This window comes from Amblyomma maculatum, unplaced genomic scaffold, assembly GCF_055883805.1.
Source record: "Amblyomma maculatum isolate TAMU_Amacu unplaced genomic scaffold, ASM5588380v1 scaffold_16, whole genome shotgun sequence".
NCBI classification, from domain to species: Eukaryota; Metazoa; Arthropoda; class Arachnida; order Ixodida; family Ixodidae; genus Amblyomma; species Amblyomma maculatum.
Window position 1 is genome coordinate 765,428 of NW_028146741.1, and position 8,507 is coordinate 773,934.

Genomic DNA, 8,507 nt, shown 5'->3' on the forward strand with positions numbered 1-8,507 from the left:
CCTACCCGGCTGCATCGAAGACACAGTGGAGGTCTCCCTGAGATAAGCACTAATGCTTGCACCCCATACACATTAAGAGTGCGAGGAATTGTACTTGTTGACACTCCGTCCTTGAGCGGGAGGGAGATTTCACGGTTCGCCGTTTCCATGTGCTCCATCCCTGGGCACCGCCACTTTTCACGCTCCACAGATTGAATCGTTCCGTAAGGCTCGAAAGCTTCCACAATCCTCCGGTGCTCCATATAGCGTGGAAGCCAAAGTAGCTTAACCTTGACATTCTTTGTATCCGGGTCGAACACCATGCACCGAAGTCCTTTCACAGGGAACTCTGCTTTGTTAATTAGCTTCTGCTTTGAAGAACTACTCTCGCAGGTAACCATCCACACGTGGCTCATTTGGTATTGACCAATGCACAAAATTTCCTGGAGGTCCAAAATCTGTGCAAGTGCGTCTCGAAAGTCAGGTGCTCGGTACGGGCGACCCTTAAGGTCGGCATGCAGGAAAACGGTATTAAGGACAACATTACCGGGGGGCAGGCGTGGAAGGACAACTTTGTACGTTTCGGTAGTGTCCTGAGGAGTCGAAAGACCTCGGCCAACGGCCGATGCGCTGTTTCCAGCAAGCAACATTTTCAGGCTCAGCCGCCCAGAACGCCCTTCTTCTTCTTCGGCACTGAGGCAACGAGAACAGAGAACAAAGAACAGCCACGAGTTAGATGCTTGAAAGCGGTACAAAAGCGCTTCTAGTGAATGCGGTGTTGTCTTAGAAACATGCCGTAGAACGGTATACTGCAGTGTATATCGGTAATTATGAGCATGTTACTTACAGAAGTCGCAGTTACACGAGTAGCGAAGTACGTTTCCGCTACATTTCTTCTGCGCTCTGCGCACATGCAGAGCCATCTTGCGGCAAACACAGAAGAACAACTCCTCACAATGTGCAGCGCTGCCCCGACACGTGGCGCGCCACTCGCCCCTGACGTTTCGCCGTGCACCCTCACAGGTTGCAGAATCAAGCGTCTTTCCTTTCTTTAGATCACTATCTTCGCTCACCCGCTTCTCCCCTTCGGGCCGCGCGGGTACCGGTGCGAGGATTCCCCAATACCCTTGCGTTTAGTAAGTTTTCTCGACGAGGTGCAATAACGCTATCGCGTTCCACTCTTGAAGGCGAAGCTTAAGCGTCCTCCAAATTTTTACCACAATCTACTCCAAGTTGTGCAAGAACCAACACGTGTTACTGCTTCTTCATACTCGGTTCTTGATCTTGTTTTTATTCCCCGTCTTATAAATAACTACAATGTTTTAGTTGATCCGGGGATTTCTGATCACCAGATTGTTTCAGTCAATTTTTCCTTACATGGTACTTGACCCAATCACGCTTCTATGCTAAAAACTGTGAAAGATTACGCTCATGCCGATGACGTAAGCATAATAGATTACCTAGATTCTAACCTCAAAAACTTCTCTCGTAATGACTATAATGCGTTATGGAACAAGTTTTAAAATGTATGCTTCTTTTGTCTTGACAGCTTCGTTCCTAACAAAGTAAAAAAGGCTGCTAAACGTAATGGATGACTAGGGACATAATACATTTAAAAATTTGGAGGACGCTTAAGCTTCGCCTTCAAGAGTGGAACGCGATAGCGTTATTGCACCTCGTTCGCACCGCCCACTCATTCACCCGTCGACCTGCCAAGGAGTGTAAGACAATGCGCTACGGCGCAGCAATCACTGATGAGGCGCCCCGCGTCGGACTTTGCACTCACGAATCACGCGGTGAGCGCCGAGCAACGCAGCGTTCGGCGCGGCAACGAAACGTGCGCCTGAGCAAGCGGAACGAACCAAAGAACTCGGTGTCTCGGAGGGAGAAAGCCGGGCAGCGACGCGCCATGAAGGCGGACGCGATCATGGGGCTGAGGCCTTGATGGGATCGTCCTCTATCTCGCTTGGGAGCACCACGCAGAAGCATGATTCCTCGGAAGCAGCTCGGCACACATCGCAGGGGACACTTTCCCAGCAGAAGCGCTACGGTGCAGCGATTACGTCAGAGGCGTCCGGCATCAGACGCTGCACCTAGCAATCGCGTTGTGAGCGGAAAGAGGAGCCGCGTCACCTAAACACCACTGTTCGAGTGACGCACGCTGGATGTTGGAAGGGGAGAGAGCGAGAAAACTTATTAAACGCAAGGGTATTGGGGCATCCTCGCACCGGTACCTGCTCAGCCCGATGGGGAGAAGCGGGTGAGCGAAGACAGTGATCTAAAGAAAGGAAAGACGCTTGATTCTACAACCCGTGAGGGTGCACGGCGAAACGTCAGGGGCGAGTGGCGCGCCACGTGTCGGGTCAGCGCCGCACATTGCGAGGAGGGGTTCTTCTGTGTATGCCGCAAGATGGCTCTGCATGTGCGCAGAGCGCAGAAGAAATGTAGCGGAAACGTAATTCGCTACTCGTGTAACTGCGACTTCTGTAAGTAACATGCTCATAATTACCGATATACACCGCAGTATAACGTTCTACGGCACGTTTCTAAGGCAACACCGCATTCACTAGAAGCGCTTTTGTACCGCTTTCAAGCATCGAATTCGTGCGCCAGGTTGTATCGCACTTTATTTATCTACGCGACCAAAACAATCCATTTCTCCGGACAGTCATTCAAGTCAGGCTCAGCAGACTCCTTCCAGGGTTCGTGGTGTCGTCATGTAAAAATATGTGCGGTGCCCTGACTGGATATGTGCGTGAAGTTATGCTTGCTTATAGGTTATTAAATGTGCGTTTCTCTCATGAATATCTGCGCAATGTCACCAAGAAGAAACTCTATAGAGACCTCACTGACATCATGCTTCCCCAGCCATTGTACCGTTTGCCATACCGTGGAGGCCCCGGACAAGACGTCCTTAAAAGAGTTAAAAGAATGCCGGTAATATCTTCAGTCAAAACTTTTTTCTTTAAATTGCACACTAACACTCTACCCGTTAAGACATGGCTTCATAGCAAAGGCATCTTCGTACCCTGGACTACCACTTGTTTTTTATGCAAAAAACCTGAAACAATAGAGCATGTTTTTCTTGACTGCTGGGACCCAATATTTCACTGGGATGTTTTACAGCGCACGCTTAAGAAACAGTTACCACTCGATCCATATGGAATAAGGTTCTTGCCGATAGAAACATCACTGGATATTCCATATTATTTGATTATGCTTCTGGGCCTGCACTCAATATCGAAAACGAGTATGCAATTTGAACATGCTGATCTTGTCGTGCGTCCTGTTCGCGAGCATTTTGTTGAAAGTGTCGTTTCACTAAGAGAGTGTTACCGAGCACTCCCTGATCCACCAGAATGGATTACCTTGCTTGATGTTTTGGTGTCACTGAGAGAATTTTAATCCGTGTTTGCCGAAGCCTGGCTTATGCGTTTTATGCACTGTATTTCTGATTTCACTTTCAAATGTCAAAGTCGGCAATAAAGAAAAAAAAACTCGTGCCTGAGTGGTAGAGCCTCCGTCTCACACTCCGGAGACCCTGGTTCGATTCCCACCCAGCCCATCTTGGAAGTTGCTTTTTATTTATGAAGTGCATGCCGGGATTTATCGCTCACGGCCAACGCCGCCGACACCGACGACAACGGCTTTTCTGCGACACGAGCTCCTTAACGCTATCGCGTTAAAAGGAAAGCGAAGCGGGCAAGAAAAAACCATGCAGCTTCACATGACTTTATCCAAATTCGTCGAGCCCTTTCAAATGCCATTCAGTCAGCCAAACATTTTTATTTTAACACTACCTTGCCTAATTTTATCAAATCAGATCCTGATAAATTTTGGAACTTTGTTAGTGAGCGTAAGAAATCTATTGAGCACATTTCACATGAAGATACCTTAATAACAGATCCTGAGGCTATTACATCACATTTCAACCGCCACTTTAGCAGTGTCTTTTCCATCTCTGAACCCTTTGTAAACACACCTTGTGATACTCTTGATACTAACATTACTTCATATGAGGGCATTGTTAATATGATGTTAAGGTCAAAAGTAAAATCATCCCCAGGACCAGATGGTATTCCAAATGCATTTCTTCGGCGCTATGCAGAGCAATTAGCAAGGTACATTGTATTAATCTTTCAGCTTTCAATCAGATCATTCTCTCTTCCATGCGTCTGCAGATAGCGCGCGTAGTGCCTGTGTTTAAAAAAGGCAACCCATTATCAGAATCTTGGTATCATAAACATGCAAAAGTCTTGAACACATAGTGAGTACTCACATGTCTGACTTCCTAAATATCCACAATATTCTATCTCCATTCCAGCATCAGAAAGGGGTTTTCAACCACAAAACAGCTAACAAGTTATTCATTTTTTCGCTTCTGTCCTCGACAGAGGTGGACAAATAGACACTATATTTTTGGACTTCAGCAAAGCTTTTGGTCGTATTCCGCATGATAAACTTATTTTCAAATTAAAGGAGCTTGAACTTCCCAGTTTCCTCATTACCTGGATCTCCCCCTACTTAACCAATCGTTCTCAGTACGTACATATAAATGGTTCAGACTCTGACTGTCTTCCAGCCTGTGCCGGTGTTCCGCAAGGTGATATTCACTCCTCTTCGTGATATTTTGCAACGGTATAGTTAATGTGATCCACTATCTCTTGAAAATTCGTCTCTTCGCCGATGACTGCGTTATCTTTAATGAAATTGTGGTACCCGAAGACCAGCACGCACTTAATGTCGAACTAACTAATATACTAGAATGGTGCCAGGAGTGGGGCATGCTCCTAAACTCAGAAAAACCTGTCTCGCTTCGCATAACCAGGAAAAAATACCCGCTTCAGTACACTTACTCTGTCCGGGACCGCAGTTTAACCGAAGTGAAAGAATATAAATATCTCGGCGTTACACTAAATAACCGCCTCAGCTGGAATACACATATTATTAACATCTCCTCTTCAGCTTTTCGCAAACTTTGCCTGCTCAGACATAAGCTAAAGGATGCTCCCGCTCATGTTAAACTTCTCGCATACACAACACTTATAAGGCCTAGGCCTGAATATGCTTGCGCAGTGTGGGACCCCCATACGATGTGCAATATAAATGCTCTTGAAAACATTCAGAGACGGGCAGTGCGTTTTATTTATTCCAAATATGGTCGAACCGATTCGATATCTGAATTAATGGCAAAAAGTGGTATTGTCACTCTCCGAGCTAGAGGAAAATTCCTCCGTCTTAAATTTTTATTTCTTTTACTTAATAACAAACTTGCCCTTGATCCTAGCCCTTACGTTTGCCCTCTTACCACTAGGCAGACACGCCACTCTCATGCCCTATCTTTAGCACCTAACTTTGCAAGGACTAACTTACACAAATTCTTCTTTTTCCCTAATGCAATTGCATATTGGAATAGTTTGCCTGCTGCTTCCCTCCAGTCTTTAGATATGCTCGAATTAAGTATGTGATGACTTATGAAATATTGCCTCCTGTCAGTTCTTGAGTGTCGGTTTTGATTGTGTCAGTTTTTTTTTTTACTGTTGTGGTTATATTTTATGTGCAGTAATAACAGCTTCAACTGGTCTATAATCGATGTGTTGGTGTGTTTTGTACCTTGTGCTTTCATGCTTTCTTGAATTTATGTAAATGCATGCCACTCCTGCTTGGGCGCTCAGCCTGCAGTATGTTCAAAATAAATAAATAAATAAAACTGCGCTAAGTGGGGGACCAGGTGGGCCGGATGATGCACCGGGTTTCCAACAAACGCGGAGGGTTACGGTGCACAGACGCTTTGCGACTGGCGCATGCATTCGTGACCGGTCGAGTACCCTACTCGACTCCTTACCTCCACCTGCGCAGGTTTGATGAGAACGCCCTCGAAGTGATTCTCAGAAAGAGGTACAAGCGTGCCTTCGATCTCCCGATCAACACATCCAACCAGCGTCTTATGGGCCTGGGGACGATAAACACATTCGCGGAGCTCCGGGATGCGCACTTGAGCAATCAATACAGAAGGCTTTCAAAAACGCCGTCGGGACGCAGCCTATTAGCCCGACTACACACCCACCACCCAACATTTACGGAAGAGCGCGTACGCATTCCTGAAATTTGGAGATACGCCCTGCACGTACGCCCTCTTCCGGTCAACATGACACGTGACCACAGTGGCAGGCGCCTTGCGCGGGCGTAGGCACTGGCCCGTCACTATGGGAACAAACACTGAATATTCTACGTGGACGCCTCCGGGCCTCACCATGGGGGGGTGGTACATAGCCGCAGTCGTCCATCAAAAAATCACGGTGAATGGCCTAACGTTCCGAGCTGAAGACATAACACATGCGGAAGAAGTTGCCATCGCGTTAGCCGCCGCAGACAAGGACTCGCGAGTCATTATCACCGACTCGAGAGGGGCCTGCAGGAATATTAAACAGGGGTACATTCCTCTCTTTGCGCTAGCATCCTTCAAAACAGTGACTACCTCGGGGCCCCCGCTTCTCGAACGATTGTATGGGCTCCAGCTCACATGGGCCTCGAAGGCAATGAAACGGCAGACGCCGCCGCCCGCGCGCTCACTCTCCGGGCACCGCCTTCAGAGCCTTGTGATACGGATCCCGAACCCAATCCGGCTCTCACTTTTCGAGAAATGACTGAATTATTTCAATTCGGCCATGAAATTTATCCTAAGCCTTGTAAGGGCCTTACAAAGATGGAGGAATGCACACTCCTCCGCCTTTATACCAAAACGCTACTGGCCCCGGAAGTTTTAAAACACTTTGATCCTGCCTGCACAGGAAAATGCCCGCACTGTGCTAAGAAGTCTTCGGACATCTTCCACGTGGTGTGGACATGCCAGTCAACTCCGAACCTCGCCCTCAAACCCAACCCCACCAGGGAGGACTGGGAGGCAGCCCTGCTCGGCTGCTCCGATCTGGCAAACCAGAAGGCCCTGGTTCACCGAGCCCGAGCCGCGGCGTTCGCCAATGGTTACGAGGCTGTTATGAAGAGCCCACCTAGTGTTTGTGTGAGGTTGCCCCGGCTACCTCAAGCTTCCTCCAAATAAAATTTTTCACACATACACACACGCGCACACACACACACACACACACACACACACACACACACACACACACACACACACACACACACACACACACACACACACACACACACACACACACACACACACACACACACACACACACACACACACACACACCGATTGGTGTCATAAGGTGACCGCCAGCAGTACGAATTTGCGCCCCAGCCATTAAGTTTTGAGCTTGGAGAGCTGACCCACGAAATTCTTGCTAATTATTAAGAAGTCTGCTCCTGTGTTTGCTAAAGCGGTCACTGCTGTGAACGCTTTATATGAGTGCCTGTGGACGAGAACGTGAAGGTCGGTGCTAACAACACGATCGGCATGAGGTGCATGGCCTCCGAGATTACCCTCGCGCGCGTGTTTCTCTCCGGCCATTCCAATCGGCGCGCGCCCCAGTCAAATGTTGTAAGTTTGTTAGTTCCTCCAGGCGCCACCAGGCGGCACTGCCCGCCTATGCGTGGGAGGCTAAAGTAGCAAACCGCTCGAATGGAAAGAGGAAGCCACGGAGCTGGTGGAATAAGGAAATCAGGGAAGCTATTGAACAACGACGGGCTGCTTCAAGGGAACACCGAATGGCAAAGAAAGCAAAGGCTTCTCAGGAGGAAATCGACAAAAAATGGGAATCATATCGACAAAAGAAACTTCAAGTGCAGGCCCTCGTCCAAAGTAAAATAAGACAGTCCACCGATCGCTGGATGGCTGATATACACGATGCCTCTAGAGGCGGAGCAAAAAAATTCTGGAACCATATAAGCTGGCTAGGGAAGAAGAATCAAAGAAAGCAAGATCGGATTCAAGATAACGAGGGAAATTGTTTAAAGGGAGACAACGCAGTGAACTAATTACATCAGTTATAGCCGAGTCATTTAAGAACGACGATAGGGTAATCTCCGCAAATCAGGAAGCAACGCAAGGTAGCAGAATACAAAGCACCTTAGAACTGACCAATCTAAACTGGAAAAAGGCAGAAAAAATATTCCTAAAAACACATCTACAGGAATAGATGGAATTCCGATCAAGCTGATTAATGAACTCGGTCCAAAAAGTAAGGAAACGTTGTTAAAAGCTTTGGAAACAGTCATAGCGAATAAGCAAATTCCGGACAGCTGGCGGCAGAGTAAAATGAATATGATTTATAAAGGGAAAGGGGAAAGGGCCGATTACCATAACATCTGTAATGTACAGGTTAGCCAAGCAGGCGATGAAATTAAAGGTGCAAGCATGGGTTGAAAGTAACAAGATACTCGGAGAACTTCAGAATGGCTTTAGAAATGGTAGGCGCTTAGATGATAGCCTGTTGGATGGATGGACTAAACTTTAATGTCCAACAGATAAGGTGATCTACCCACCCCCCGACACGCAGGTCAAGGGGCGGGTGCCGCCGCCTCAGAGGCAGGCCGGGAGGTCTTGGGTCCCAGCAGCCTCTTCA

General features: G+C 47.7%; 1 pseudogene; it reads left to right on the forward strand.

The window, feature by feature from the left end:
- Positions 1–5,719: 5,719 nt before the first annotated feature.
- Positions 5,720–7,039, forward strand: LOC146171890 (uncharacterized; annotated as a pseudogene).
- Positions 7,040–8,507: the final 1,468 nt, after the last annotated feature.